A 9,097-nucleotide genomic window follows, 5' to 3' on the forward strand; every position below is an offset into this window, starting at 1 on the left:
CGACCTCACCGTCAAGGCCGAGGCAGGTCGCCGGCTCCACAGAACGCCTGCAGGGACTCCGAAGAGCTGGGAGCGTGTCAGTGCTACCTCGCGCTTTCTCCCCGCCACGTCAGGAATGCACGCACGCGTGTCTGCGTGTGTGCATGAACACGCACCTACACACACAGATGCACACGTGTGTGGACGGCTGTGCTGTCACGTGGGCGTGTGTGGTTGTACACGTATGCACGTGCACGCACACACCGTAGCTTTGTGTGTCCCCCGGGAACAGGCATCCCACCCCCACACAGCTCCTCAACAGCCCGGGAGAACCTTCCGGTCGCCCTGCCTGCCTTCCCCTGGCGCAGCGCCTGCGAGCGCTCACACCCCGGGACTCGCGGCCCTTTGCTGGCTGCGCGCGGCTCTCCTGTCATCTGGTCAAAGAAGCTGACAGGCATGGGCAGGTCGCCAACTTGGCCTCAGCTCCACTCGGAGGCTGGACTGGCAGATAAATTGGTCCTGGCGGGGGGGGCCCGGAGGGAAGACTTCAAATTCATTTCTCTGCTAAAGCAAACTCCAGCTCCCCGAGGCTCACAGCTGTAGCGGGAAGGCTGACAGGGCGCCAGCCGGGGAGCCGGCAGATGGTGCAGGAGGGGAGCGTGCGCCCCCGGGGGGGCGGGGACCCCAGCCGAATCGGGGCGAAGCAGGAATCTGGAGGAACGGTTTGGCCTGCGACCTCAGCACATCTCTGGAGGCATTCCGGTTCATTCTGGCTCATTCCGGTTCTGCGAGAGCCAGAGGCAGAGTCAGGTCCAGCGCAGAATCCGGGACCACCGCGTGAGAGGGGACGGGTCCGGGGCTGGGGGCCGCCCTGACCCGCTCGGCGGGCGTCCCCGAGCTGCAGCCCTTGACAGATCGCTGGCTGGCACTCGTGTGGCCATTTATAACCTGGAGAAGGAGCTCGGCCGGCCGGCGAGAACGGGACTTCCACACTCTCACAGGAGAAATGGGGACTTCGGGCTGGACGCCAGCGTGGCCCCTCGGCACTCAGGTGCCTGGAGAGTGAGACGCACCTGGTCCGCGTCCCCGGAGGACTGTGGTCCCTCGCTGCTCATTATTTGTCTAAGCCCCAGTGTGGAAAACCAGAGCCTTGCAGAAACTGCCGGATCCCGGTACCAGAGGGGCACATCACGTGACGGCTGCCAGCCGCGGTCCCAGGGCGCCCGTCATATTCCTGTTTGTGGCTGTGCCGCAGGTGCGTGGACACGGGGGGCCGGCGGAGCGCATTGTTCAAGGGCAGATTTGGGGGCACCCCCCAGAAGAGGTCCACTCGGGTGCCTCTGCGCCCCGTGGGAATGGCCTATTCCGTGCCACGCGCTTNCCTCACCGTCAAGGCCGAGGCAGGTCGCCGGCTCCACAGAACGCCTGCAGGGACTCCGAAGAGCTGGGAGCGTGTCAGTGCTACCTCGCGCTTTCTCCCCGCCACGTCAGGAATGCACGCACGCGTGTCTGCGTGTGTGCATGAACACGCACCTACACACACAGATGCACACGTGTGTGGACGGCTGTGCTGTCACGTGGGCGTGTGTGGTTGTACACGTATGCACGTGCACGCACACACCGTAGCTTTGTGTGTCCCCCGGGAACAGGCATCCCACCCCCACACAGCTCCTCAACAGCCCGGGAGAACCTTCCGGTCGCCCTGCCTGCCTTCCCCTGGCGCAGCGCCTGCGAGCGCTCACACCCCGGGACTCGCGGCCCTTTGCTGGCTGCGCGCGGCTCTCCTGTCATCTGGTCAAAGAAGCTGACAGGCATGGGCAGGTCGCCAACTTGGCCTCAGCTCCACTCGGAGGCTGGACTGGCAGATAAATTGGTCCTGGCGGGGGGGGCCCGGAGGGAAGACTTCAAATTCATTTCTCTGCTAAAGCAAACTCCAGCTCCCCGAGGCTCACAGCTGTAGCGGGAAGGCTGACAGGGCGCCAGCCGGGGAGCCGGCAGATGGTGCAGGAGGGGAGCGTGCGCCCCCGGGGGGGCGGGGACCCCAGCCGAATCGGGGCGAAGCAGGAATCTGGAGGAACGGTTTGGCCTGCGACCTCAGCACATCTCTGGAGGCATTCCGGTTCATTCTGGCTCATTCCGGTTCTGCGAGAGCCAGAGGCAGAGTCAGGTCCAGCGCAGAATCCGGGACCACCGCGTGAGAGGGGACGGGTCCGGGGCTGGGGGCCGCCCTGACCCGCTCGGCGGGCGTCCCCGAGCTGCAGCCCTTGACAGATCGCTGGCTGGCACTCGTGTGGCCATTTATAACCTGGAGAAGGAGCTCGGCCGGCCGGCGAGAACGGGACTTCCACACTCTCACAGGAGAAATGGGGACTTCGGGCTGGACGCCAGCGTGGCCCCTCGGCACTCAGGTGCCTGGAGAGTGAGACGCACCTGGTCCGCGTCCCCGGAGGACTGTGGTCCCTCGCTGCTCATTATTTGTCTAAGCCCCAGTGTGGAAAACCAGAGCCTTGCAGAAACTGCCGGATCCCGGTACCAGAGGGGCACATCACGTGACGGCTGCCAGCCTCGGTCCCAGGGCGCCCGTCATATTCCTGTTTGTGGCTGTGCCGCAGGTGCGTGGACACGGGGGGCCGGCGGAGCGCATTGTTCAAGGGCAGATTTGGGGGCACCCCCCAGAAGAGGTCCACTCGGGTGCCTCTGCGCCCCGTGGGAATGGCCTATTCCGTGCCACGCGCTTCCTGTCCCCGCGGGCAGCAGCCGCTGTGCCCGAGGGTGGCGTGGCCCAGCCCTACGCGTCCGCGCCCGGCCCCTGCGGACACCCTTCCCGCTTCCAGGCCTGCTTCCCATACTTTGCTCCGTCCTGGAACAGCGGATGCTCTCTGCCCCTTCCCCTTCAGTCACCACCTAAACTGCAACCTGACGCCCCAGCTCAGAAACAACAGAAACCCAGTAAGATGGCACACGTGGGGAGTGAGCCTCCACGGAAACCAGGCGACACACAGCGGGTGAGTCCCGCACACGGGTGGTGGGAGGCCCACAGCGGGAAAGCAAATGCTTGTGTGGACAAGCCTGTCCGCGGGCTCACAGACGCAGCACGTGCGCCCGGCTACTTCCAGACGCCCCGCCGGGTGGACGGCTGGGGCTCTGCCCACAGGCCACGCGCCGGGGGTCCTCAGTGCCGAATGCATTCCCCTCCTGGCTGAAAGCTCTCACCAGGCCCAGGGCCCAGGCCTCAGGCCTCGGTCCCACCCAGGGGAGACCCAGGGGGCGAAGGGGCGGAAGAGTAGCGGGTGCAGCGTGTGGGACTGATGGCACATCGGGCCTCTGGGCCCCGGATCCTTCCATCGGCACAGGTCATGCGGGGCATCGGGAGAACAGAGCCGCACGCAGCTCAGTGGCAGCCAGATTGGAACTGGTCCCTAGTCTGGGCACGGGCCCCTCAAAGCCGCCCCAGGACAGCAGGGCCAGGTGCCCCGGGGGATGAGCAGACGTCACATGTCTGGAGGGCACGGTACAGACCTGCCCACCTGAGAACCGCAGGGCCCTGGGCCACGAGCCCTGTGAGGCAGGAGAGGGATGGAGCCGATCAGGGCAACAGCCCAGCCGCCTATCTGTCCACGGCCGTCTGTCGGCCCCGTGCAGACGAGCACGGTGCCCTCCGTGTGGGCCAGAAGCTCCTCAACACGATTACGGCCCCTCTCTCCCCATCTCTCTCCATCTCTCTGTCTCTGTGTCTGTCTATGTCTCTCACACACACACACACACACACACAGGTGTGTGCACTTGTGTGTATGCACATGCATACATGCATGCACATGCACAGCACATGTACACGTGTACCCATGTTTGCATGCACACACACCCTTACACATAGGTGCACACAAATACACACCACACATGTGCCCATGCACACATACTCATCCCTGTGCACACACACAGCCCGCATTACTTGTGTACCCACACCCACAAACACACAGACACACTGTCGTTGATCCCTGCAGATTAATTTGCATTCCACGTGACCGCGGGCGCACATGGTGAGGGCCTCCAGGGCCAGGAAGGGAGGCGGACTCCAGCGGAGCTTAGGAGGAGCTTCCTCTTTTCAAAGCTTTGATCCATTTTCCTTATTTTGAGTCCGTTTCAGACAAAATCCTCCACTTATTAAATTTCAACGTCCCTGTCCCCTCTGGGTGGTGGCGGCAAGATGCCAAGGGAAGAAGGCCCAGGGGCAGGACAAGCCAGCATGGGTCTCCGGACACCGGGCTGCGTCTCGGGGACATGCACGCATGCATCCTGTAGAGGAACCAGCTCTTCAAGGTCTCCCTGGGTTTCCACGTCCGGAACCTTCTCCAGAAGGGGCCTGTGTGCGCTCAGCATGATACGCGCCCAGTGAGCCCAGCATCGCGGGGGACCGGGCTGCCACTCCTCCGGGCTCACAGAGTGTGGATCAGGACCCGGAGTCCGTCGCAATCTGTCCGAGTCTGCTGTGCCTGTCTGGTAATCCTCCGTGCGACACGGCGGGTGGCCGGCTCCCCGGAACCACCCCAACCGGTTGGGGAAGGTGACGTGGTCCGTGCCGAGGGGGACCGTGTGCGGCTTCCTCGCTGCAGGGTCTGATCCATCCTGACGGCAACATCGGTGCCTGGGAGTCTGGCACTGTCTCTGCCCCTGGAGGGGAGGTGACTCCGCCCACCCCTGCTCCTGCGGCTGCCATCTCCCCCCCCAGGGCGTCCAGCCTCCGGGGCCGCTCCCGAAGGGCTCTCGGGCCCCCATGGGCCCGGCCCCGAGGCTGCTGGGGAGGCCCCCTCAGGGGCGTTCAGCCCCGCGGACGACGTCCAGGTTGGCGGCGTCACCGCAGAGCTGCTGGGACGGGAGGCCCAGTCAGGCCTGCGGAGCTGCCGTCGCGGCCGAGGAGCTGTGTGCCGGGTTCCCACAGGCGACCGACAGGTGGGGCCGCAGGCGGGGCCCCTGCCGGAGCTGCTGACGGGCAGCAGGTCACCGACAGCTGCCACGGTGCAGGTCTCGTGCCCAGCGGGGCCACCTGACACCACTTCACGTCCTGGAAGGGACACTTGCAACCTTGAGGAAAACGTCGCCGCAGCTCAGGCGGGGGTGGCGTCACCCGGCCTGTCAGTGCCCACAGCAGGCAGGTGGCGGAGCCGGGCCCAGGGCCCAGTCTGGTTCTGCGTGCAGCCGGGGGCCGCAGTCCCACCTTCTCTGACCCCGTGAGCCACGGGGAAGGCGGTCCCGTTCACAGACGTGTCCCGTTCACGGCGGGGCCTCCCCTCCGCACACACACACACACACACACACGGGTGTCTCAGTCCTGCACCCCCGGGCCCCCGGGCCCTCTGGCCTGACCTGCGTCTGGTGGGACGAGTCAGGAGGGCGAGCGGGCACAGCGGGCGGTCCCCGAGCCGGCAGCAGCTCCCTCCCACGGCCCATCCCCAGCCCACCCTCAGGCAAAAGGAGGTAAGTCCTGGCCAGCGCCCCTGGGCCTACAGCGCCCCGGGGCTTGAGTGTGAGGCCCCGCCCCCGCCCCCGCGAGCTGTCCTGGAGGCCGTCACTCCCCCAGGCACCGACCACCACATGTCTCCTGCGTGCTTCCAGAACTCTATCCGAGGCGTGCCCCATCTCGTCCCCTTTCCTTGATGACAGTTTGGACACCAGGTCCTAGACGGTGAAAGGGTTTGCCCAGCGTCACAAAGCAGGACAGTGACAGGGCTGCCCCATGCTCACCGTGATTTTAGGGCCTTGCTCGTTCAAGTGCCCACCTTGCACGTCGCTGAGTGTCCCGTGTGTGTATGTGCTTGTGGGTCCCCTGTGTGTGCAAGTGCATGTGTGTGAGTGCATACATTCGTGTGTGCACCTGCATGTATGTGTGCGTGTGGGATGTGTTTGTGTGTGCACCTGTGCGCGTATGTGCCTGCACGTGTGTTTGTGTGTGCACCTGTGTGTCCACGTGTTTGTGTGTGCACTTGTGTGTTTGCATGTGGATAGGTTTGTGTGTGCACCTGTGTGTATGTGTGTGTGGGGGATGTGTTTGCGTGTGCACCTGTGCATGTATGTGTGTGTGCATGCACGTGTGTTTGTGTGTGCACCTGTGTGTGTGCATGTGGATAGGTTTGTGTGTGCACCTGTGTGTATGTGGGGGGGATGTGTTTGTGTGTGCACCTGTGCGTGTATGTGTGTGCATGCATGTGTGTTTGTGTGTGCACCTGTGCATATGTGTGCACTCCGCCACCTGCCATGTGTGTGCACCTGTGTGTATGTGTTCACGTGTGGGCATGGGTTTGTGTGTGCACCTGTGTGTGTGTGTGTGTGCGTGGGCATGTGATTTGTGTGCTCATGTGTATGTGTGAATTAGAGGGGCCAGGCCTGTCCAGGATCAGGAATTCTGGGCCCAGAATAGGGGGTGTGTCGGGGCGGGCGCCCCACCGGCTGAGAAGTGGGGGCCGGCCTCCATCGCGCCCCCAGGATGCCTTTGTAACCAAGACAAGCCACCTCGTTCCCGCCCCCCGATCCTCAGCAGAAGCCACCGGGGGCGGAGGGAGCGGCGTCCTTCCATCATCTCAGGTACAGTGAACGAGGCCCGGAGAGCCCGGGGCCGAGGTCACCCCGCCGGCGGAGTCGGGAACGAGGAACAGAACCGGGGCACTGCTTGCCCGTGCCCTGTGCTGCCCCAGGAGCTGCTGATTTTCCGGGACACGCAGTCCACGTGGCGGGCTACCTGGGGCCGCAGCTCCCTCGGGTGCGCAGTGAGGGGCAGAGCGGCGCTCTCCGCCTTCTCTTCCGGATCAAAGCGGGTTGCAGAGCTGACCCGAAGCTATCTAAGGTGACAGGCTAGTCCCCCTGACATGGTCCTCACCACGCACGCACAGCGGCCGGCGCCCGGCTCGCACGCTTTCCCCCGCCCGCCAGCGAGTCCAGCCACGCGGCTCACAGGACAGGCCGTCACCTCAGCCTCACCTCCAACACGGCTGTGTCCGGACACCAGTGTCCCCGGGCTTTCCTCCCCCTGCCCCCCGTGCGGTGAAGCCCCAGCTGCAGACTCGGGGGCGTCAGGGAAGGAGGCTCCTGCCTGCCCCACCGCGCAGGGTTCCCAGGGCCAGAGGGCAGCTAACCGCCCAGGGCCGACTCGTCCACCCGCGGCCACAGCACCGCGCCGCGCGCGCACCCAACTCACCCCCGGGGCGCAGCCTGGCAGAATGTTCCGGCAGAACGCAGGAGGGAAGAGAGAGAAGCGCAAGGAGAGACGGAAGAGGGAAGGTCAAGGTGAGTCCCCGAGATGATGCAGAGCCCGTAAGAGGAGCCACAGCCAAAGCGAGCTCGCTAAAGACCTCAGGGCAAGGCCTTCTCCAAACGAAGCATCCTTTTTATCATAAGCTGATGTAACACACTTCACTTCCTGATTTCAGACGTTCAAGCTTCTCTCCCAGAGAGCTGTTCCCGAGGCCAGGCTCGGCCCGCGGGGCCTTGTGCACGGCCGGAGAAGCCCCCACCGCCCGGGCCCTGAGCGCTGCTCCCGAAGCCTGGGCCATGCAGGCAGCAGGACCCGGGGCCGTGTGGACAGGAGACCGACCCGGCTGTCGTCCCCGGGGCCCACCCAGGCACCTAGCCAGGGACACCACGCCTCCGGGCGCAGCCAGGCAGGAGCCTTGCTGTGTAGACGGGCAGGGGCAGATAGGGCCTCCCAACACGCCACACCCAGTCCACACCAGGGTCACGGGAGCACAGGTGAGCCGCACCCACACCACACATACACACACTCCCTGCACACACGTGCCACATGCGCCACGTGCACACACTCGCTCCCCCACAGCAGGTGCACTTAGGTGCCCGCCTCCCCCGTGCCCACAGCTGCCAGTCTCACGTCTCTCCTCCCTCCTGCGGCCGAGGCCCAGCGCCCGTGGGAACTGAGGAGGCAGGGAAGGCAGATAAAAGGGCCACTTAGCTGAGACAGAAGCCAGTCGCCCTTGGACACAGAGCACCCGGTGCTGCCTCTGGCCAGAGCTGGGGTGCAGCCGGGGCCTGGCGGGAAGGAGGGGAAGGGGGACCTGGGGCGGGAGAGCCAGCCTGGGGGAGAATAACGGGGGTGCCTGGAGGGGCTGGGGAGCCAGGAGGGGTCCTGGGACCACCACCCAGGGCTCAGCATGGCGCTCACAGGCCTGGCCAGGTAGGGGGGCCCCGGCCCTCCCCCCAGAGCCGCCCCTGGAGAACACCGGGCTGCATGTGCTCGGGACAAGCCAGTACCTAGGTTGTCCAGGGCAGCACAGCAGGCCGCTGGCGGCCCTGAGCCCGGCCCCTCCCCGGGACACCGTCCTGAGCCCGCGCCTGCCCGCAGCTGCGCCCCTGCCTGGGGTCTGCAGGGCCCTGAAAGCTTCTTCCTCCACCATGCCCCCCACGAGGTTCCTTCTAAGGGGCCCACTTGCTTGCTGTTTTACTGGTATTTATTTCCTTGCTTGCTTTCGCTTTGTATTTTTAGACGAGTTTTATGCACAAGAAAACTTTAGATTCAAGACGGTACAGAGATGCCCACACACGTGTCGGCACACAGCCACAGCCACCCCGCCCTCGGCACCCCAGCAGAGGGACCGCAGCTGCGGTGGGCGAGCCCACCCCAGAACCACTCTCGGCGCTGCCCCCCGCAGGGCTTTGGGCAGGTGCGACGACGTGTCCACCGTCCTCTCCGTCCCTGCCCCTCTTCTTTCTTGTCAAGTTGTTAGTTCCCTGCCTTGCACTGCAGCCCCCCCGCCCCCCGCCAGCAGCCAGGAGACCCCCCAGCCCTCAGGCTCACGCCGCTGGCACCTGCGCGGCCTGCTTTCCCTCCACTCACCCTCAAGGTGTCGATCGGGAAAATCGCGTCCGAAACTGGGGTGCCCGAGAGCGAACAGACGCACAGGCCTCGCAGCAACGACTGGCACGCCGGACGTAAGTTAGGCCTGCGTCACCGCTCCCCGCACCTCCGTACCTGCGCACACACACCTGCGCACACACGCGTGCCCGCCCCACGCCCTTCCCTCGCCCAGCCTGCAGCGCGGTGGGGGCGCTGCCTGGTCCCGGGGTGGGAGCCCGCCCCGGGCACTAAGATTAGACCTGGCGCCGGTGCTCACGGCGG

General features: G+C 65.2%; 1 long non-coding RNA gene across 1 annotated transcript in view; it reads left to right on the top strand.

Annotated features, from left to right (window-relative positions):
• The first annotated feature begins 8,684 nt into the window (after positions 1 to 8,684).
• The window catches only part of LOC144220638 (uncharacterized), a 1,852-nt gene continuing 1,439 nt past the window's right edge, over positions 8,685 to 9,097 (top strand). Inside the window, exon 1 of the long non-coding RNA XR_013331808.1 lies at positions 8,685 to 8,910. This is a non-coding gene — a long non-coding RNA (uncharacterized LOC144220638). The remainder of the gene's footprint in view (positions 8,911 to 9,097) is intronic.

Source organism: Crocuta crocuta, unplaced genomic scaffold (genome assembly GCF_008692635.1).
Source record: "Crocuta crocuta isolate KB4526 unplaced genomic scaffold, BGI_CrCroc_1.0 scaffold129, whole genome shotgun sequence".
NCBI lineage: Eukaryota > Metazoa > Chordata > Mammalia > Carnivora > Hyaenidae > Crocuta > Crocuta crocuta.